General features: G+C 36.7%; 4 non-coding genes across 4 annotated transcripts; 3 read left to right on the forward strand and 1 right to left on the reverse strand.

The window, feature by feature from the left end:
• Window positions 1-5,586: 5,586 nt before the first annotated feature.
• Window positions 5,587-5,705, reverse strand: LOC126371656 (5S ribosomal RNA). Its single transcript, XR_007567061.1, has one exon. It is a non-coding gene; the product is annotated as a 5S ribosomal RNA (ribosomal RNA).
• Window positions 5,706-6,306: 601 nt separating this feature from the next.
• Window positions 6,307-6,425, forward strand: LOC126371659 (5S ribosomal RNA). The gene has a single exon (XR_007567063.1). It is a non-coding gene; the product is annotated as a 5S ribosomal RNA (ribosomal RNA).
• Window positions 6,426-6,599: 174 nt separating this feature from the next.
• On the forward strand, window positions 6,600-6,718 carry LOC126371661 (5S ribosomal RNA). Its single transcript, XR_007567065.1, has one exon. It is a non-coding gene; the product is annotated as a 5S ribosomal RNA (ribosomal RNA).
• Window positions 6,719-7,468: 750 nt separating this feature from the next.
• LOC126371660 (5S ribosomal RNA) lies at window positions 7,469-7,587 on the forward strand. The gene has a single exon (XR_007567064.1). It is a non-coding gene; the product is annotated as a 5S ribosomal RNA (ribosomal RNA).
• Window positions 7,588-22,821: the final 15,234 nt, after the last annotated feature.

Below are 22,821 nucleotides of genomic sequence, written 5' to 3' on the forward strand. Positions count from 1 at the left end.
GGTTGAATTCAGCTGTGTCCATAAACGATAGGTCGTCCTACCTACATATTATTCGTTCTCTACTGTAGTTTTTAAACTTATATAGGTAGGTAACTATGTTTTAAATAAATAAATGCAATTTGTTTATAAATTACATTAGGTATGGTTGACTAACCATTTCATATATTCTTGATAAGCCGACACCTATGTAGTTAACTACCTACCTACTTAAAGTACGTGCAGGTACATACTTCTGTATACTTACTTAATATAAAATAACATAGTAATTATTAGGTAGTTTTAACGACTATAAGCTATGTCTACCTCAATAGGGATTGCGTGAAAAGCGTCGCGGGAGATATAGGACGATAAAGTAGGGCGGGAAATGACTAGTAAGTAATGGTCGCATCTAGAATTACCTACTTCTTATCTTACCTGAAAAGGTGTTAAGTTTTAGGAAGACGTGAAAATATTCAGTAAAGCACCTTCTGATCTTTACAAGTAGGTAGGTGTATAGATATTTCAAATGATGATAATGAAATCATAGAGATTCAGAGACAAAATTGTACCCCAGCTTAAAAAAAATACATACAGTTATATGCTTCAAAATATTTGCATAAGTGTTAAGATAATAGGTGCCTAACCTACGTCAATAGAAGCGTAAACATTTTAGTTATAATGAACTTCATTGTATTACCTTAAACATCTGTTTCTGAATATAAACCGTACAAACTGGTTACATATTTGAATGATAACTTGATTTCAAGGTGTCTGTATGTATTTCAGAATCAAATAGGTACGGTCACGAGCATTAATATGTATACACTTTGGTACCATGCCACATTAACTTTTTTAACAAATTAAACTGTAAGTCTCACTAAATGTCACATATGTTAGTGCGACAGAGTCCTAAAGTGGGTACATTATATTGCTCATGACTGTACCTAGGTAGGACCGACGTACGCCGTAGGTGAAGTTGTTGTTAGGTGACGTCGACGCCTATGAAGTGAGATGAAGTTGATAATCATGAACTGAATGAGGGGAGTTTTTAAGCAATCAATAAGCCTCCGACTTGGCGTATGATCTGTTTATTGAAATATTTCAACAAACTAACGATTATTGAAATATTTCAATAGACAGTCCTCTTAACGTGTTCCCCGAAGCTGAAAGGAACAAAAGCCCAACACTAAACGGACATAGGTAATGATCAATTCAATTTATGGACTACTTATATACCTACCTAACTTCATAATATAATAATATTTATTTACTTAATAACATTCTCATAATGAAGTAATGTAAAACACTCCTAAAGAAGATTTATTAGCGACTAGACTTAATAAAAATGAAGAAAAAACCAAATAAGTAGCGGGGGTTGTTGACCTGACCTAGCAACCAAAGTAGTTAGGTGGGTATGTATCAACTGTTATTCATGCCATTCAATGACCTTTGATATGTCATTTTATAAGGTTGTTTCTATACTGTACTGGGATTGAATATAAAATAGAACACATTATCTGCCCCTTGCTAATCGTCCAGTGCATGTCGTATAAACTGACAGATAGATGTCCTTTCTAACATGATGAACTATTTATATGGCGATCAGCTATGCTAAGCTACCATGAACACCTTGGAAGTACATTCTACATAAGTGACTGTTTCTCAAATCAATTCGCCAATATCGAGAACCACTGTTTTTATCCCATATTTAACTGTTATAACATTGAAGTCGACCCGAGCAATAACCTGTATTTGTACTCACTTTATTTTGTGGATCATTCAAAGGAAAAAGAACTAGATACTAGAATTATGTTACAGAATAGAAAAGGTCGATGCTTTTCATATGTTTTTTTTTATTTACTTAATGCAAATTTGAGAATACTGGTTTGGCTCGAAAAAATTAAACCAAACTCCATTGCTTCATTATTGTGTCTGGAAATCTGAGCCGCAGGAGATGGTTACCAGTATTTTGACTACAGCTTTAGGACTATAGTAACATATTATACATCAATGATTCTAGGTATCTATCTAACTACGTACTGTTTTAAAATCGATAACAAACGTTTTTGAAAGAAGAAAGAAAACATTTTATTTCCAAATTGTACGCCACATTAACAAACTTTACTTAAAAACAATAAGACAAAAATAATGAAAAATATATCAATCACCTAAACTACACATTATGGAGGGCGTCCACATAAAAAAGAAGGATCTCAAGGGCCGCGGTGCTGGTGTTATAGGAATATAGGTGACCTATCGTGAGCCACGGACATACTAAACTTAATTACGTACCTACTTACAATAATGAAAACATACTTACTTAATACATCATACATAGATTATAATGATATTATAACTTATATAATTAATATACATTATTATACGTAGGTACAGGGTGACGTTTTTAGCCTTCGCTGTCTCTGTCTATGCCTCTTACGGAACTTTTTAGGGTTCTGTAACAAGTCAGGATTTTATCGCTAAGCCCACGCTCTGGGTTCGAAATGTATCCATCCATCTGTCCTTTTACTAACACCACAAACACAATCACAATTAGGGTTTATGGCGTCAATAGTACTTAACCCTGATATCAGACTTGATGAGGACCATTATTAATCTCACAATCACAACTCACACGAGAGAAGACTAACACCAATGAATACGTTACATAATCTAACATAATATAGTATAGAACACAGACGAAGGGTGGCTTGTCCGTCGGTCTTTTATGGGATACACTACGGTGAGTGTGCGCAGGAACTTCACGAGTTAATTCCACACAGTCCATTCCATCTACAAACAACTAGGCACTGGCGGGCCTTTCATCCTTATGATGTGGATATACCACCAATCCGAGCGAAGGATTGGAAATGCCTGCCGTCGTCAGTTATTCCCACTCGTTATAATCTGGAAGTCTTCAAGGTTAACGGGCATTTGCTATGTAAGCGTGATCCACTCTAGACCACATCCTCACTTACATCAAGTGAGATTGTGGTCTTTTTTTTTTTTTTGTCGTGACTTATTGTAGATTTGCCGCAGATGGCATTAACTACTTGGCCGGACATTAACTACTTGGCCGGAAAGATTGTGGTCAAACGCGAGCCTTTATTATTAAAAAAAGAAAAAATAATGAGAAGGCCCAAATTGTACTGTATTCATGTGTTAAGTCTGATTGTTGCCTTTCGTAAACTTAATTCACCTGAGCTAATTCACCTAGGTGCATTAAACAAACTTTTAGTAATCTTTAATCACCTGCATCGCTCGTGGTGAAACAAAAGACATCTAATATAAATAAATAGTAAACTTTATTCACCCAGTCATAGTAATGGTTCTAAGGTCTAACGTACCATTTCCAGAAAATGACCTACAGTAATATTTTCATGTAATAGGCTTAATTGGGCCTCAAGTATAAATTCTTCGTTTGTTATAACCTACGTCGCTTTGGTGTGCGCTTGGTATCTGCGTCTTTTTTGAATGCCGCGATTAGATCAAGCAGGCTTCTACCTATTATATTTTTTTTATTATTCTACTGAGTGTAGTGTGAAAACTTTCCACATAATTATTAGTTCGGTGTCTTTCTGCAAACCGACCATAAAAGTATGTTTTCTGGGTTAAAGAGGGTGAATTAGCTCAGGTCAATTAAGTTTACGAAGGTATTTTTACTGATCAAAAGGTTCAATACTTCGGTGAATAAAGTAAACTTGAAGTAAATTTAATGCACCCAGGTGATTAAGGTGAATAAAGTTTTTCAAAAGTAAATTTAATGCACCCTGGTGATTAAAGATTACGTGCATTAGCTCAGGTGAATTAAGTTTACGAAGGGGATTGTTGGAATTTAGTTCTGTGCAATAAAGTATATTTGATTTGATTTGAGAAGGGCCGAAGTCGTTTCGCCAGAATACCGATTTATTTATCAATTCCTCGAAATGTGAACGTGGGTCAAAACAATTTCAATTAATTAAATACCTATTCAGAAAGCTTAACGTTAATTAGGGCAAGTGGCGTTTGTTTATAAAATAGAAGTTACAAAATGGAGATCAAAACTGAAGATTTTCTCATAAGGCCGTAATTGGCATCCTTTTTATTTAAATTAATCATTTAAAAGACGAGCACAACAGTTAACAATCATTATAGAGGATAACATCTAATAGTACGTAAGGTATTGTACCAGATTATAAAGTGTCGTACAGCATGATTGACCTTAACAACTGAGATAACAAAAAGAAAAAGACAAAAATATAAAAATAGTAAAGGAAATAGTTACAGAAACGCAAAAAAAAAACACAGACAGTTAAACAATTGGTTTTAGGTCATTTCTTCCGTGTGTTTACTTTCGTAGGTACCTAATTATTGATTTATTTTTTATTCTATAGCCACATACAATGGCTCAATTTAATTAACACCCGAAGATAGTTAAACATGCTAATCAACTTACGTGACAAACACACAATTACCTATCATGCCATTGGGAATCGGACATAGGACATGTAGGACACCAAGCAAAGGCATTAAAAACTGTGCTAATCCATCATCCTCCTAGTTAGATAGGTACCTAAGGTTTAGCGAATAGTTGTCGCAAGTTTATGAATCATAATAATACTTACTTACCACCTACTTACCGACATGCCTCCATAGTTTAGCGAATAGTTATCAGAACCACAAGTTTATGAATCATAATAATACTTACTTACCACCTACCCACTTACCGACCCGCCTCCAACAAAAACTTACCACGATTGTCGTAAATTTGTAAACTTATTTCATTATGACAGAAATGCGTTAACTTATTGTAATATTTTGCGGAACTTACACTAAGTGTTTGCGCCCACCTGGGCACCTTCAGGCAGCAGGCATGTTGTCTTTAATTTATTACCCGGTGAGGAAAGCCTTTCCCTATTTTCCGGTGAAACTCGAAAAACAAAAACATTAAAACGCTTTTTTTTCTGATCAGAAAGTAAAATTTCTATCGTTCATGGATACATCAATGCTAACGTGGTAAGTAGGTAGGTACCTATAAGAGGTATACATTAATATTTCTTGTATGAATGTGTATGATGCTTATATGTGCATATTCTGCCCAATTTGATAAGCGTCTGAGTATATGGGTGTGATTGCTCTACACTAATCGACAGGCACTTCTCAGTGACAAACAAACATAATAATGCTTACCTAAATGTACAATCAAAGAGCAAAAGTGCAGTCACTGAGCCCAGCGAATTTGTCACTTTGCAAGAAACTGATTTAACTGTTGCACCTTATCGTACCTATACATTCAGTATTTGGTTGGGTGATCGCCTGAGAATACCGCGTAATGTTGGTTTTTAGCACAAGTTTTTATTACATTATTTTATTTTTAAATATTTTAGTAAGTACTTATTACAAAAATTGTTGCATTATCAACTAACATTTTGCTCGGATAATCGCTAACGTTCATACCACGTTGAACACACCGGTTCTCGTCCGATCACCGAAGTTAAGCAACGTAAGGCGCGGTTAGTACTTGGATAATAATTTAAAAAGAACTTAAATCATGAATTTTCCGATAGGAAATTTCACTTGTTATCAACTCAATCATAATCTGAAAAAAATAAAAGTGCAAATGAGGCAAAAAGCCAACATTACGCGGTATTCCCAGGCGGTCACCCATCCAAGTACTAACCGCGCCCGACGTTGCTTAACTTCGGTGATCGGACGAGAACCGGTGTGTTCAACGTGGTATGAACGTTGGCAACCATCATCTTAAAATTTTGATACATAATCGTATATAACACAAAACAAACCAACATTCATTTGCAACTCTATTGTTAGGTACCTACGTCTTAGTGAACTATAACATGAAAATCGGCTAAACCGATTTTTGATGAAACTTGAAATATTTCCTAATATTATTTCCAATAAAAAATAATTATAGCAATAAATACTAATATAATATTAAATTAATGACCTTTAACTGCCTCATGTTTAATAACAGTCTTAAGGGCTTATTTCATACAAAAGTCATCAACGAGTTCATTGTTTAGTATTGTTCCATAATTATACTGTCCACCAATTTATAACGACCACGACGATGATGTTCACAACCTTTTTGAAGTCGGTTAATAAATAAAATAAGTTTATTAATGTTGGTTTCGTCTTCTATTGTGGGGGTTGTGAGGTGGATTACCAACCTCATCAGCCCATGTCAGGATTATTACTGAGTCGCGAAAGGCCCCTGACATGGCTTATGTAACGACTGTTCGTATTATGGTGACAGAACAATAGAGTTGCAAATGAATGTTGGTTTGTTTTGTGTTATATACGATTATGTATCAAAATTTTACGATGATAGTTGCCAACGTTCATACCACGTTGAACACACCGGTTCTCGTCCGATCACCGAAGTTAAGCAACGTCGGGCGCGGTTAGTACTTGGATGGGTGACCGCCTGGGAATACCGCGTAATGTTGGCTTTTTGCCTCAATTGCACTTTTGTATTTTTGGGGACAGTTCTATTTGTGACAGTAGATACTTACGGTGTATTTTTCTATGTTGTTTTCAATTAACAATGGTTATTTATATTTTAAATATATTAATAAGTACTGAATAAAAAAATGTTACAGTATCAACATTTTGCTCCGATGATCGCCAACGTTCATACCACGTTGAACACACCGGTTCTCGTCCGATCACCGAAGTTAAGCAACGTCGGGCGCGGTTAGTACTTGGATGGGTGACCGCCTGGGAATACCGCGTAAGGTTGGCTTTTTGCCTCATTTGCACTTTTGTTCGAATATAGTAGAAAGGATGAAATGAAAAACATAAAATTTTATATTTCGTTTAATGTATGTTCGACATACCCTTGACCGGTTCCTTATTTTCTTTAATATAAAGCATTACTTTACCTATCTTCTTATGAATGATATCTACTTACGCTGAAATGACCTTCCAGCCTCTTATTTTATTATAGAGGAAACGCTAGGTTTTCTACGTTAGGTACCTACGTCTTAGTGAACTATACCATGAAAATCTGCTAAACCGATTTTTGATGAAACTTGAAATATTTCCTAATTTTATATCCAATAAAAAAATAATTATAGCAATAAATACTAATATAATATTAAATTAATGACCTTTAACTGCCTCATGTTTAATAACAGTCTTAAGGGCTTATTTCATACAAAAGACATCAACGAGTTCATTGTTTAGTATTGTTCCATAATACTGTCCACCAATTTATAACGACCACGACGATGATGTTCACAACCTTTTCGAAGTCGGTTAATAAATAAAATAAGTTTAATAATGTTGGTTTCGTCTTCTATTGTGGGGGTTGTGAGGTGGATTACCAACCTCATCAGCCCATGTCAGGATTATTACTGAGTCGCGAAAGGCCCCTGACATGGCTTATGTAACGACTGTTCGTATTATGGTGACAGAACAATAGAGTTGCAAATGAATATTGGTTTGTTTTGTGTTAAATACGATTATGTATCAAAATTTTACGATAATAGTTGCCAACGTTCATACCACGTTGAACACACCGGTTCTCGTCCGATCACCGAAGTTAAGCAACGTCGGGCGCGGTTAGTACTTGGATGGGTGACCGCCTGGGAATACCGCGTAATGTTGGCTTTTTGTATTTTTTTTATTTATTATTATAACACTTCATCAATTTTAAAAGTATAGAGTATTACTACAAAACAAAGACTAAAAGATAAACTATATTTAAAATATAATCCGTATACGAAAGAACACCCGAAGGCCGCGGCGCTACTGTCGCAGATTCTGCATAGAATTATTATGACTTGTCAAGTTAGTTTCATTAAAATCCGCCGACTTCTTTCTTGGCGCGAAATACTATTTCAAACCTAGTTTATTTTTAGTTTGTGTTTTGTAGTAACACTGCTAATGTTTTGAGGTGAATTGAGGAGCCACAGGTTAGCATGGTATGGACATGTGATGAGTGATGAAAGGCATAATATTACGAGGAAAATGATGAGTACGAATGTGGATAAATATAGAGGTAGAGGACCACCCAAGTAAGTATGGATGAATTGAGTGAAGAAAGATATCGTGAAAGGTGTGAGTACTGAGAATGCGACTGATAGAGCAGAATGGAAGAAGAATATAATTATGCTGACGACCCAACTGAGAGTGGGGTAAGGACAGGAGGGTGATATAGGAATTTGCTTTAACAGGGTTTCGTTTTAATTGAACTTTTAATATGGCTGTGGGTTGCGGGCTTGGGGTAATACATAAACATTAATTGTGTTTGGAGCACCTACTAATTTATGTAAAGCAATAACCAGAGGCAATAGCGCTCAACTTTCATTAAACTCTTATTGCTGATACCACCATATTATTATTCTAACCGCGTCCCTACCTATATACCTATTTATGTCGGTTTAATTTACCTCAAAGTTAGGTGATTAATCTTTATGGCATTACAATAAATATACCTATAAATGTATTACACTTTACGTTTTCCTTATAAAATAGGTATGTGTAGTAAATCTGCTTATAAATTGTCGAATCGATTACAGAGAACAATAATAAAATGTTCTAGGGCTTCCCTACTCACATTATTGGTAAAACAAGGTAAATCGCGATTGTTATGAGTTTGATAAAACAATTAGGAATATCCGATAAACGATAGATACAATAACAGGGAAATAACATCGAGAATTATATTGTTACTAAAGCGGTCTTATCAAACGTATTATAATAACAGTTTGGGTTAATTATAATGATGTTTACATACTTAGTAAACGACAACGGTAAGAGCTTAACCAGGCACTGGAAAACAAGGATAATTCAATGTTTTCTGAAGGATTCAAAGTAAGGAAGAAAGAATAGATAGAAAGTGAAAATATGGATATAATTTTATTATGCTTCTATGATGGACATGGAGATTTTCTCGGGCATGTCGTTAAAACCAACAGAGATATAGTATCTGATATATTGTTTTCGTTTTACTTTACTGCCGTAATCTTAAGTTAATACTAACAACAAAAGGATCTTGATATCTTAAATATATAATAATATAGAGGTAAGTGTGTAAGTAACGTACCTCCTCTGTCTACCCTCTTGTTTGTGGCTTTATAGTTACGTCTCAATATTATGCGTCAGTGTGCGAATAGCCGTGTTTCACTTTACTCGCCCTGCGTTCGCATCACACAAGAAGGACGTAATATACGACCCCGACGACTCGATTACTCTAGCCATAGAGGCAGCCAATCAGCTCGCGACACCAAACACTTCAGAAACCCGATACCGACCTCGCCGGCGTGGTCGACGATTTCCCTCAATCAGCGCTTATTGCTATTGACCCACTAGGATCGATTAATTCTTTCAAATATTTTTCCTCTCAGACGACGCCCTGAGCCGAGGTTCGCGCCCAACTGGGCACCCACAGGACTGTTGTCTTAAACGTTGTACCGGGTGAGAGCCTTCAGCGCTCCTCATTTGTCCGGCCAAATAGTGAATGCCATCTGTGACAAATCTACAATAAGTCACGTCAAAAAAACATCACACAAACAGTACCTATTCTAAAATACGATCATCTGCTGCTATAAGTACGGCTTATCGTTCCCGTCTTGGGTCTTCGTATCATAAGTGGCTGATAGTATTCTGATTACTAGCACTCTGTTATAGGGATTGTGAGTCTGATTTCTATTTAACAAAAATCTTCCAAATAAGTAGGTACCTACCTACATTTATATAAAATGAAATGGTGAGGTGAGCTTAGGCTTTCAGTCGAAACGAATTGGTTTAGAAGGTAACAAAGGTTTACGGTTCCCGGCTGAATTACCCGTCCGTCTGTCTCACCACACGACGTAATCGAATGAACATTTTTATTGACTTATAGGAGATACCTATTTACCCAGCTATATATAGAAATAAGCTCATGCCAACAATACCTATTTACACTAAGGGTAAACTAGTTAAGAAACCTATGTGGAATTTTAACACCTTTCGTCATAGAGCAACAACCTCCGCAGAACGGCCTTTCGTAGATAACCTAAAATCAATATAACTCGCCAAAGGTTTGTAAGGTCAGTTTTAAGTAGTTTTTTTTTATTAAAAACTAACCTTCGACAAGTTTATCTAAGATAATTATATTTAGATTTAAATTTTCGATAGATTTCCGCCACCGAAGCTGAGAAAGTTTCAGAATACAGACCGAAGGCGGTGATGTCGCGAACTAAATATTTTTGTGACATGTTATCAATCCTTTGCTTATTCGTCAAATGTCTTTTGATCATCAGCCGATGTCTGCGACATGGGTGCCCGTAAAGTAGCTGATATAATTAGTTTATCTTTCGTCTTGTCTACAGTGATGGGCTAATGAATACTAATCATACATTCATTCAAATACAAACAAACCTACACACACTCAAGAGTACCTACTTATAATTTTATTTGATTGTCTTTTGATGTTATTGTTTTTTCTACCTAAAGCTGCTGTATATTTCTATTTAATTGTTCTCTAGCCCTCGTTGACAATTACTTCCGCACATTATCCCAGGAAGAGGAAATGACTGAAAACCAGCGCCGGATGGCGTCATAGCATGGCTCCATCACAGCACAAGCTGAGCCATTTCCTTTTGCCCGTATTCGTAATATTCATAATTACCTAGTACTTATAGCAAATATAATTGTTACTGGCAATAAATTTATTTTATCCTTATTCTTATTCATCTTCCCAGCGCTATTATGTTTTCTCAGGATCCGATTACTTAACCTGAACATTTGAAAGTTTTTTGCAGAAGTAACCAAACCTACCTTCCTACCTACCTTACCTACCCACGAACGGGAAACCAGCCCAATACAGGTTACGTCACATACCTTCGAACGTATTCCCCGGGAATGTGGGTTTCCTCGCGATGTTTTCCTTTAACGCTGCTGTGATGGATTAAGAGCCATGTATCACTAGGATACGATGGTTGCGTCACCAGCCGGAAATTATTTCGAATGCGGTTTCCGGCAATAAATTGTGCTAACCTAAACTAACTTACCCTTTATACAACTACAAATAAGTATTTTGTTGACGGCGCCCCCACGATTGCGAGATGACATCCAAGTGAGATAGTAACAAATAATCTCACTGAAAAGAATATATCAATTTCTATTTGTATTCTTGTACTAAGATAGCTTATTTACGTTTATAGTTATATACTTATGTAATCATGCGTGTATGTAAGTATTGTTAATAAACTGTATGTGTTATATCTATCACAGTGTGAAATCACATTGTGAGACTGTCCTTTGTTTGGTAAGGACTTTACAGGCTTGAATCACCTGATTGTATGGAAAAATAGATTCCGTGCTTCAGAGGGCACGTTAAGCCGTTGGTCCCGGCTATTAGCCGTAAAAATACCTCCACCAACCCGCAGTGGAGCAGCGTGGTGGAGTATGCTCCATACCCCCTCCGGTTGATTGAGGGGAGGCCTGTGCCCAGCAGTGGGACGTGTTAGGCTATTTATGTATGTATATCTATTTAGTTTCTATTTGTTAGTGACGTACACGCCTATCTGCCCTCTCTTAGTTTTTAAGTTTATCTCTTTCCCCGTCTGCTGGGAGAGATTTCTACTAGATATAAGCTGAACCGTTTGTCTGTCTTGTGTCACTCTTATTGTTTTATATCCTGTTCTGTGTACAATAAACTGTTAAATAAATAAGTTAATAAACAAGGCTTTCTTCCTGTGCACTTCACGATAAAGAGGAGTTAATTCACAATATAATTAATGCACACAAAAAGGAGAAAAAATGAGGAAAATCTTTTTAGTTGTACAATAATCAACTAATACTTACGTTTTGACGAATAGCAACAATATCTAGGTAAGGTTATCATGATTTTATTTACAAGTTTTTTGATTACCTGACAGAGGGCAGCAGTAACTGTCAGTACTATTCAGAGGCGGAGGACAGGAGTCCTAGTCATCATCATCATCAGCCCATTAACGTCCCCACTGCTGCGGCACGGGCCTTCCCTATGAATGGATAGGGAGATCGGGCTTTAAACCACCACGCGGGCCCAGTGCGGATTGGTGGTTATTAACGACTGCTAATGCAGCCGGGACCAACGGCTCCAACGGCTTAACGTGCCTTCCGAAGCACGGAGGAGCTCGAGATGTAATCTTTCTTTTTTTTTTGTGGTCACCCATCCTATGACCGGCCTCTGCGAAAGTTGCTTTACTTCAACAATCGCAGACCGAGCGCGTTTACCGGTGCGCCACCGAAAGTCCCGAAAGCCCAATTATGGCTTTGTAATAGACTACCCTGGGCGCCATCCCACTTACGTCAGACAGAGTACTGCGGATAAATAAGTAGGTGTTGCTGTTCGTTTGAGCATTTTTGACTATGTTTACTTGTGTTTATGTGCATTAAAAAATTCTTAATTGATGGATTGACTTTTTTTCAGGAAATAACCGGTCGAAATGAATAAGTTGCCTGCGAAACCATTTCAGGCGACTAAAGAAATGTCGGTAGCGTTTGTAGGCTCTATAAATACTGTGAAATTTATGACCCTAGCGGTTACTCACTGGGACTGTAACTGCGTGAAACACGATTTATTGAAACCATTGAAATGCCTTCGCGAAGTATTTGGAATTTCTATGTAAGTACAATGAGTATTCACTCACATTTAGTGTTGTTGGACACCCATAACAGAAACAATTTAAGATTGAAGTTATTTTTCTGAAATCGTGAATTTTCTCTCTAGTTTAGTTGGTTATTCTGAGATAAGTGTTCTCTTTAAAACAATGCGTAAATGAATTGAGTACCTATTTGCCTGGGCTGAAGCGGATAAAACAATAAGTAGTAGATATGTATATTTAGTAAAAATAATTTATTAAATAGTATTCATAATAAATAATGTTCAACTATTGAGGTATTTGGTATTAAGCCTTAAGTAGTTATTACCCGACCGCCAAGAAGGGTTGGTTATGTGTCTTTATCCTTGTTGCCTCTTGTTCTTGATGTGGTTATAGATCTCGGATCCGGTGCCAATCGCACCGATCGCAGAAATGCCATGTTTCTGTTGAACAAAGAGAATAATTTACATTTACAATTGTTAATTACATTTCTTCATTAACATTACGCTTTAAAGATCTACATTAAGTAAATCAGAAAATTTCCAATTTATGTTTTAGGAATGACGAGTTTTGTTCCTGGCAAGTTCAATTAACGGTTTAAATTATAAGGGAAGTTTGAATACTCACGATAGCTTTAAATCCTTTCCCGAGTCCGCCTTTCGGTGCCGCTTGAGCAGATCCACTCAACACGGTGAGGATGGCGAATACCAACGCAAATACACTGAATAGCTTCATAGTTATTGGTTTTGATATATTCTTAAAGTCTTACTTCGAAGTATACTGCAAGAGCTCTTCTTTTGCAATGATAACACTTTAATATACATCGTCTTTTATATTCAAACAATTCGTGGATGAAATACTTACCCAGTCCCGTTATGACGAATGAGGAAATCTTAAAATAATAAATATTGTCGAATTCACATGAATTCGCGTCGTTGGAAATTTCATGTCGTGTCATTGTGGTATTCATTAGCGTTGCATATAAAATTACCATATGCAGGTACCTAATACCTATATATAGATTTGGAATACTTTTTGCAGGAGTAGAATCAAGTAGGTAGGTACTTCTTAGATATGTTTTACTCTTAAAATCTTATCTTCTTTCTTGATTCTCATTTAACTAACATGGTGTGGTTACTTATACAGGGTGCTAGTGACACCGTAATGAGAACTTTTTGGGATGATTCAGACCATGATTCTGAGTTGATATCAAGTGGAATTTCCCGTCCCAAAAGTATAGAACTGAAAATAATAAAAAAATAATAATAAAATTTTCCGACACGGGACTACACTTGATATCAACTCAGAATCATAGTCTGAGTCATCCCTCTCAATATTCGTTACGGTATCACTAGCACCCATGCGTAGGTACTTGTATGGCTACCTGTACATACTTGTACGAGGTGTAAGAGACATCGTAACGAATACTGAGGGGGTGATTCAGCTCATTATTCTGAGTTAATATCAAGTGGAATTTATCATCATAAAAGTATAAAAATGAATTTTGTGACGGAAAATTCCACTTGATATTAGCTGAGAACCATTCCCGTCCGTATTCGTTACGATGTCACTATCACCCTGTATAAACCCACTTTAATACAGTGATTTTTAAATTAAAATATTATGTAGGTAAAGCTCGCTAAACAGTTATGCAACACACTCGAAAAGAGGAGTAGGTAATTCAGTATAAAAACTATAAAAAAAATCTTAATATTAAAACCTGTCCTCTACTTGTAGCTAAAGTTTTCTATGTACTTAAGTACGTAATTATATTTCACTTGAGTTCCTTTAAGACAAGACTCAACAGGCTTCTGGGTAAACTCCGTTACATTGTCGACATTTTGTTATCCACTATAATAGGCAAAATGGCGTTGAGAGCAAACCCGTTCGACTTAAAAAAAACCTATAGATATATCATATATGGTTGGAAAATTGTGACTTATATTGTCAGCAATAGTACTTGATATAAAAAAAGAAAGAAAAAGAAAGAAGAAAGGGCAGGACAAGAGTACTCTGAACAAGCAAGCATGCTTGAAGTCTTTGATGAGTCTTTGATGGTGTGTCCGGATCGTAGATAGTGGAATTTCGTGGTCTCTGCCTACTCCAACGTGAAATAGGCGTGATATTCTGTATTTTTTTTTGACGTGACTCATTGTAGATTTGCCGCAGATGGCATTAACTACTTGGCCGGACAAATGGGGAGCGCTGAAGGCTCTCACCCGGTACAACGTTTAAGACAACAGGCCTGAGCGTGCCCAGTTGGGCGCGAACCTCGGCTCAGGGCGTCGTCTGAGAGGAAGAATATTTGAAAGGATTAATCGAGTCTAGTGGGTCGATAGCGATAAGCGCTGAATGAGGGAAATCGTCTACCATGCCGGCCGGGACGGTATCGGGGTTCTGAAGTGTTTGGTGTCGCGATCTGATTGGCCGCCTCTATGGCTAGAGTAATCGGGTCGTCGGGATCGTATATTACGTCCTTTGGACGCCGATACTTGTCAGTACCGTTCCTAAGCGGGATGTATTCGGAAGGATCTTCTGTATAAATGTGTGTAATACTTGATACTCTATGCAATCAATACTATGTACTCCGTACAGATTTTTGTATAATAATTTCGAAAGACCGGAACTTCGCATTGGCAATTAATCTAATTAGTCTGATATAATATCTTCTGTGCCACCAAATGCGAGAATTTACCAGGGTCACTGACTGGTACAAATACTTGCCAAGTCACCACTGTATTGATGACTGTTTTAACAGTAGTTATCCAAGTGACTTGGTCCAAATCAACCCGGCTGTGAGCTTCGAACGTCGTCATTTGTCTGCGTCACGCGCACGTTTCGACACTATGTCTTCCTTCCACTCTGTTTCTCTTCGACAACATCTAATAAGGGCGCTACACATTTTTGCCGGGCGATATTTTGATACGACTGATTAATATAATAAATCACTGTAACAGTCTGGTCCTGTGTGTCATCGGAATGCTCAAACGGGAAGCGCTGGTTAGAACCTCGGTACCTGACTTGCACCAATGAGTTATAAAGTTATGAGTTATCTTAAGTGCAATTTTCACTAACACAGTTGGCTGGATCATTATAGACGGCGATACACCACCTACGAGTATCACGTTACTCTAACAGAAAGCTCAAATGAAGCGTGGGTACAGTCATGAGCAATATAATGTACCCACTTTAGGACTCTCTCGCACTAACATATTTGACATTTAGTGAGACTTACAGTTCAATTTGTCAAAAAAGTTACTGTGACATGGTACCAAAGTGTATACATATTTCTTTATATATCAATTATCGAAGCTAGCTCTGACTAGCCCAATTGGGAATGTAGTCGTGAGCTTATTATAATAAGTATAAACACTGCACGAACGTAAATATAAGTAAAAACAAATATTAAGTCACTGAAAACAATATTTACAAAAAAAAATAGGTATGTAATAAACAACTTATTAGAGTCAACAAATAAATTATGTTGACTAATGAATTGTTTGTCACATACCTACCTATTTTTATTTTTGTAAACATTTTTTTCTGTGTCTTAATAAAAAAATGAAAAAAATTAAATAAATTTAATTTAATTAAATTTTGATAAAATGTTTATTAAGAAAAAATGTTGCTACTACAACCCACAACACCTACCTACACCTATACCAAAACTGTTTAGTTAACAAAGTATAAATTTGTGCACAAGTAATTCTATGAACCGCATTCGGTAAATAAGTAGGTAATCAACTTAATTCTAAGTTAATTTTCTGTGCAAAATTGGTAGAATATTATTCCGTTTATCGACGAAAATTGCTTTTTTCTACTCCTCTACTTTAATCTGGCATTTAAATAACCAAAAAGTCTAATATAAGTACATACATAATTAAACTCTTTGAAAAAGTGTACGCTCTATGGCCTATAAAAGCATTGTTTACAAAGTGTAACTGTACTATAATGTCGCCAAAAAAGCATTGTTGTTGTTTTTTTTTTTTTGACCTGGAAACTGGCGCCTTTACTTTGTTTGGTGCCATAGATATACTATAAAAAAAAGTATACATTTGCCGCCATTTTCCCGCGCGTTGGAAAATAAATTGGAAAATTTTTGTGTTTCGTTTCAAAACACTAAAAAGTATAAAATAAAAAGGAAAAATGGATGAAGAACTATTGAATTCTACACCAAAATTACGTCGTCGTAGAAAAAGTATTGTATGCAACGTTGTATAACTAGGTCAAAAAATGCTCGTGGCGTCTCTTATTGCGATGTTCGCCAAGGCTCACATCGCAACTGACGCCACTCGCATTTTTTGACCCTTCTTATACAACTGTTGCATAAAATACTATTATAGAATCAATGTCTGAAAGGAGTGTATAAAATAAATGTTATTCGGATTCCAAACACATTTAATAATACACTTCTCATCAAAAAAATCGAAACACTTCCGTTTTCATTGTTTCTGTCCGAATTTAACACAAAAAAGAATTCATACGATGAAAAAAAATACATTAATGTATAGCTGGCAGTTTGGCCATTACAGTAATAAGCGAAAATTCTAAATTCAAAATTAGAATTTCATTTGTTTATCTTATTAACGAAATGAATCACTGTTTTGAGACAAATGTGTGTTTAGGGTTGGAGTACATTTAGCGTTTAAAAACTAAAAATTGGCGCCTATCCTTAAACTTTTTGTTTTTTATTTCAATGCTGTGACTTTGGGACGTCTGAAAAAAGGTTTTTTTTCTAAAACGTATGGATACTTCGCCCACAGAAGCCGCCCAAGTTGTGGCATTGCTAGATTCTGGCCTTAGTCAGCGTGTTGTGGCTGCAAGACTGCATCTAAGCCTGTCATCTGTTCATAGAGTCTATAAACGTTATCGGGAGACTGGTTTGTTCACGCGCCGTTCAGGATCTGGCAGGAATCGGGTCACTTCTGAGCGAGATGATCGATTTATTGTAACAACTTCTTTAAGAAATCGACGCCTTAACGCTTTTCAACTGCAGCAGCGGCTTCGTGTTGTACGAAGGGTGGCTGTAAGTGACTCTACAATTAGAAGAAGGTTGAAGGATCGTGGACTGGTACCGCATAAGCCAGCAAATGGGCCGAAATTAACTGCAGACCATCGAAGAGCGCGCCTTAACTTTGCACGTGAGCACCTAAATTGGTCATACCTACAGTGGAGCAAAGTTCTCTTTTCTGAAGAGTGTAAAATTATGCTGTATGGTAACGACGGAAGGAACAAGGTCTACAGAAGAGACGGAGAACGCTATGCACAATGCTGCATTGAAGAAAAGGTCAGCTATGGTGGCGGTTCGTGGACGGTTTGGGGAGGAATCAGCGCCGACGGTAAGACATAGCTTGCTTTCGTGTCTGGGCTACGTCTGCCTGCACTAAACTGTCATCGGTACGTCGAAGAGTGTCTCGAGCCTCATGTGATGCCCTATGCACATTTTATTGGCAACGGCTTCATATTCATGCACGACAATGCTAGGGCTCACACCGCGGGCTCTATTATGGAATGGCCAGCAAGAAGCCCGGACATGAATCCCATTGAACATCTGTGGGATGAATTAAAGAGACGAATTTGAGCAAGAGATCCTGCCCCAGAAACACTTAGCCAGCTGCAAGATGCAATCCAAGAGGAATGGGACAATATACCACAGCATGTGATCGTGACTCTCATCCGATCGATGAAGAACCGTATGGAAGCAGTAATTAGAGCTCGGGGAGGGAATACAAGTTATTAAATAAACGTTTTTTAGCTTTTTTTTTCATTTACGTGTGTTGTTTTATCCATTTCCTTTATACTCCATACGGAATAAAAATGACTCATTTAACAAAATACGAAACCTATGAAAAATTCATTTAAATTTAGAACATTAACATTAAGATTTGATAAGCTCATATTACTCACTATTAAACGACATTTAACATTTATTCCTAAATGTACACATTTTTCTGATAATCCTGACAAAACGTAAACTTGCAAGGTGTTTCGATTTTTTTGATGAGAAGTGTATATATTGTCGGCGTAAATAAGTCTACGTATAAAATAATTTCTACTTCTTCATTAATATAAAAAATATTGAAACCGAATTTCCTTAGATGTTTTTAATTGAAAAGAAAACGAATTTATGTAGACTATAATTTTATTCCATCAGTTCTTGTATTGAGGGCTTAAAATGCTTCTTTAAATAAAGACAGACAACAAAAAAAATACAAAAACAAATCATCATCATCAATTTAAGAGCCACGCTCTTGTCGGTGTAGCATTTTCCATTCCAGTCTATCAAAGGCCAATTCCTTCACTTCCCTATAAGACACGACGTTAACCTTTTCTTTAATCTGTTCCATGTAAGCTTTTCTTGGTCTTCCCCTTCCTCTCTTTCCTTCTAGCTTTCCTTCTATGATGTTTTTAATGAATTCGTCGTGTCTTATTAGGTGTCCAATCATCTTGCCTCTTCTGTCCTCAATAATTCTCAGTATTTGTCTCTTTTCCCTTACTCTTACTAGCACTTCCTCATTTGTAACCCTTTCTGTCCAACTTATTCTTTCCATCCTCCTCCAACACCACATTTCAAAGGCCTCGAGTCTCTCTCTGTCCTTCTGTGTCAGTGTCCAAGTTTCACATCCATAGAGGGCTATACTCCATACGAAGGTTTTGACACATCTTTTTCTGATAGATTTGGCAATCTTAGCCTTGAATATGCACCCTTTGTTATGGAAAGCTTGTTTTGCCATTGCTATAAAAAAAAAATACTAAATACTACTACTAAATAGTAATCCGAATTTCATATTTTATTTGTTCTAGGAAACTACCCAATTATAGTTACAGCACCTAAAACGTATAATTAAAACGTAATCAATTTAATTAATGCCTTTATAAATTACAAAGTGTTTAACTTTGCTGAAATTTCGTGTAGATAACTGGCTTGGTAAATTCTGAAGACTGAGCTAGGCCAATTAGAGTTTCTATTGGGAGGAGGATGGCTTCTATGTAAATTATGTGTAATTAATTGGCGATGAAAACACGTAATAGAGATGAAAGAAAGGGCAGTCCACCAGATATGGTGGAACATCTCGAACCAAACAAAAGTAAATTTAAAAAAATACTTAAACGATAGCTTTTTTTAGTGTCCTGGCTAATTCTTGATACTAATTGTTAATGTAGTTTATTATTGCGATACGCTAACGTCGTGATATAGTTACATATTACTATAGATATAAATACTTACATGTTATTATTAGATACTCTTTCCTGCAGACAAACCGTTTAAATTGTATATTTAGGCCATTGTAGTCTAATATTAAATATACGTATACAATTAAACAATAAATACATATAAGTATACAAGTCGGGAGAGCGTTACAGTTTCATATAAAGTTCCGATTATCCCAGTTTTCCTTTTTTTGTTAATGTAACTGCTTGGCCGGACAAATAGGGAACGCTAAGGGCTCTGAGCCGGTACAAAAATTAAAGACAACAGGCTTGTGGGTGCTCAATTGGGTGCGAATTTGACTCAGGGCATCGCTTGCATATATTTGGAAGATTTAATCGACCCTTGTGGGGCGTTAGTGATAAACCCAGAATGAGGGAAATCGTTGATATAGGGGGCCCGACTTTTTAAAGAAATGTGCGAATGTAAATACCTACGCACGTACCTAAATTGCTTCACATGGACATCGGGATTAAGACCACGTACTTAATATATTTTTTTATTCATTCCATATCAGAGACAAACAGCGATAAATTAGCAACAGAGTAAATACTTACTCTCTTACTCGTAGCTTTTCCCTCTTTCATGATTTCTACGAAACCTTACGTTTCATAACTCCCAAAACACTTCCTCAAAATAACATGAAAATAATGCATATGAAACGCGAGATAACACAGGTACAGGTACCTACAGTCTAATTTATACAAAACAACAAAAGTTATTTCCTCTCTTTTTCCTCATCTGTATTTTCATAACGTCTATAGGACGCGCATTGCTTTTAAAAATATGATCAGACAAGTTCGTCTGTAGGCCACTGCAGTGTACCCACTTTTTTACATAGTATTTTTGATTTCGTAAATCTAGGTAATCTAATACCCCTAGCCATCGGCTTTATCAAAATACCCATTAGCCGGATGCCGCCCGCGTAGTTTTCAGTTAAATTGCAATAGTCAAAACCGGCAATAACCGCCGGTTGTGGTCGACGATTTCCCTCATTCAGCGCTTATCGCTATCGACCCACAACGATCGATGAGTTCTTTCAAATATTATTCTCTCAGATAACGCCCTGAGCCGAGGGTCGAGGACTACCAAACCTGTTATCCTAAATTTTGTACCCGGTGAGAGCCATCAGCGTTCCCCATTTGTCTGGCCAAGTCGTTAATGCCATTTGCGGAAAATCTACAATAAGTCAAAAAGTAAAATAGAAGCTGCCTCCGGTGTGGTTGAGCATTTGGCGCAATCCGGAAGTCTCGGGTTCGCATCCCGGTGGGGATATAATCACAAAATTCACTTCATGATCCCCAATTTGGTTAGGATATTGCAGGCTGGTCACTCAATTGTTCGATGTAAGATGATTGGCGCTTCGAAGGACACGTTAAGCAGTCAATCCTGACTATTATTTACTTAACATAACATAGGCTCACGACTATATCCCATTTGGGGTAGTCAGAGGTACATCCATCGCAAGATGAAGTAAATACCAACGCCTCACCGAGCTTTCTGTTAGACCAACGTGATAGGTGGTGAGCCGTTTCGCCATCAATAATGGTCGAGCTAACTGTATGTAGTCGTTATGATCCATGTCACGGGCCTTTGGCGTTTAGACGCCACAGGGTCAGGGTTAGTATTTAGACACTAACGCTGATACTGGGGCGAAAGACGTGGATTATTGATTATATTATAGAAGAGACTATCATGTTTGGATCATACCTGAATGAGTATCACGTGCTCAACGGTGAAGGAAATCATCATCGTGAGGAAACCACTTGTATTTTCGGAGATATGTAGCCTAACCTATATTGGGCTCGTATTGCCTTCGTGGGTTGGAAGGCCAGTAAAGGCAGTCGCTTCTGTAATAAAAACCGGACCTGTCAAATTTTCAGGTTAGGTAAGCGGACTATAGAAGAGACTTGTGAACTCTGTGTGGCAGTAGCTTTAGGTATTTGATACTTGTGATATCTGTCCTAATTTTGGGATGCCTTCTTTATAAAGTCTTCCATTATTCTGTACATACATACATAAACAGCCTATATACGTCCCACTGCTGGGCACAGGCCTCCCCTCAATCAACCGGAGGGGGCATTATTCCGTATGTTGCATTTTACTGTTGATATTGGATCCCTTCGGAGTAATATAATGTTACATGTCCCTTATGTTTGTGGAACATCAAGTGTATTTGCCGTTGGGGCTGAGTCTATCAATTATATCGCACCCTTCGTGGAAAAACGCAGTAAGTTGATTTTATCAACTTTTCAGGAGCTAAAAAAAACTGTCCTACTAATTAGTTATAAGTCCTGGAAATAACCTTCAAAGAGAAAATAATAGCAAAAAGTAGCCCGGATTGACCCACATTTATTAATTTTTAATTAATTGTGTATATTTGAAAAAAAATTAAAAAAACACGGTTGCGTAGATATTCCACGAAACTATAATCAAACGTTCCGTTGTAAGTACAGATACTGCTTTATTATTACGTAGTGCAAACAACATTGACAGTTGTAACTTTACCTACAACGTTGTTCACCTTCCGATTTCATCTTACTCGGATGTTGTAAGTATTAGTTACTTCGTTCTTACACGAAAAATTTTAACAACATGTTTTGCGTAAGTTGAGAAACCTATTTGTTCCACGTGAAAGTAAATGATCTTTGATAGTGTAACTATAGAAATTGCTTTTTTAATAAGGAAATATCTCAAAATAATTGTATGTATCTTTAAATACTTGTTTGTTGCAGGGGTTAGTCTAGAATGTAGAAGTATGTATGCTCATACATTATAAAGGGTAGCCCAGAACTTCAAGTTCAAAATGAAAAATTAGATAAAGTGGCTCATTAGCTACTAGAAACACCCCCATGTATGTTCAGCCATTATTTATAGTTTAGGAGATATGACCTATTTTGTACCTTTTTCTAGATTTTCTACCTTACTTCAGAAATAATCATTTTGTCGCTATCCCGTTCTTAATAATTATTTTATTTTACTTCACAACTATGTCTAAAGATATATACCGCTAGGTAAAAAAATAAAAACAGTCAAATCAAAGACAAAAAAAAAGTTATT

Source organism: Pectinophora gossypiella, chromosome 12, assembly GCF_024362695.1.
Source record: "Pectinophora gossypiella chromosome 12, ilPecGoss1.1, whole genome shotgun sequence".
Lineage (NCBI taxonomy): Eukaryota > Metazoa > Arthropoda > Insecta > Lepidoptera > Gelechiidae > Pectinophora > Pectinophora gossypiella.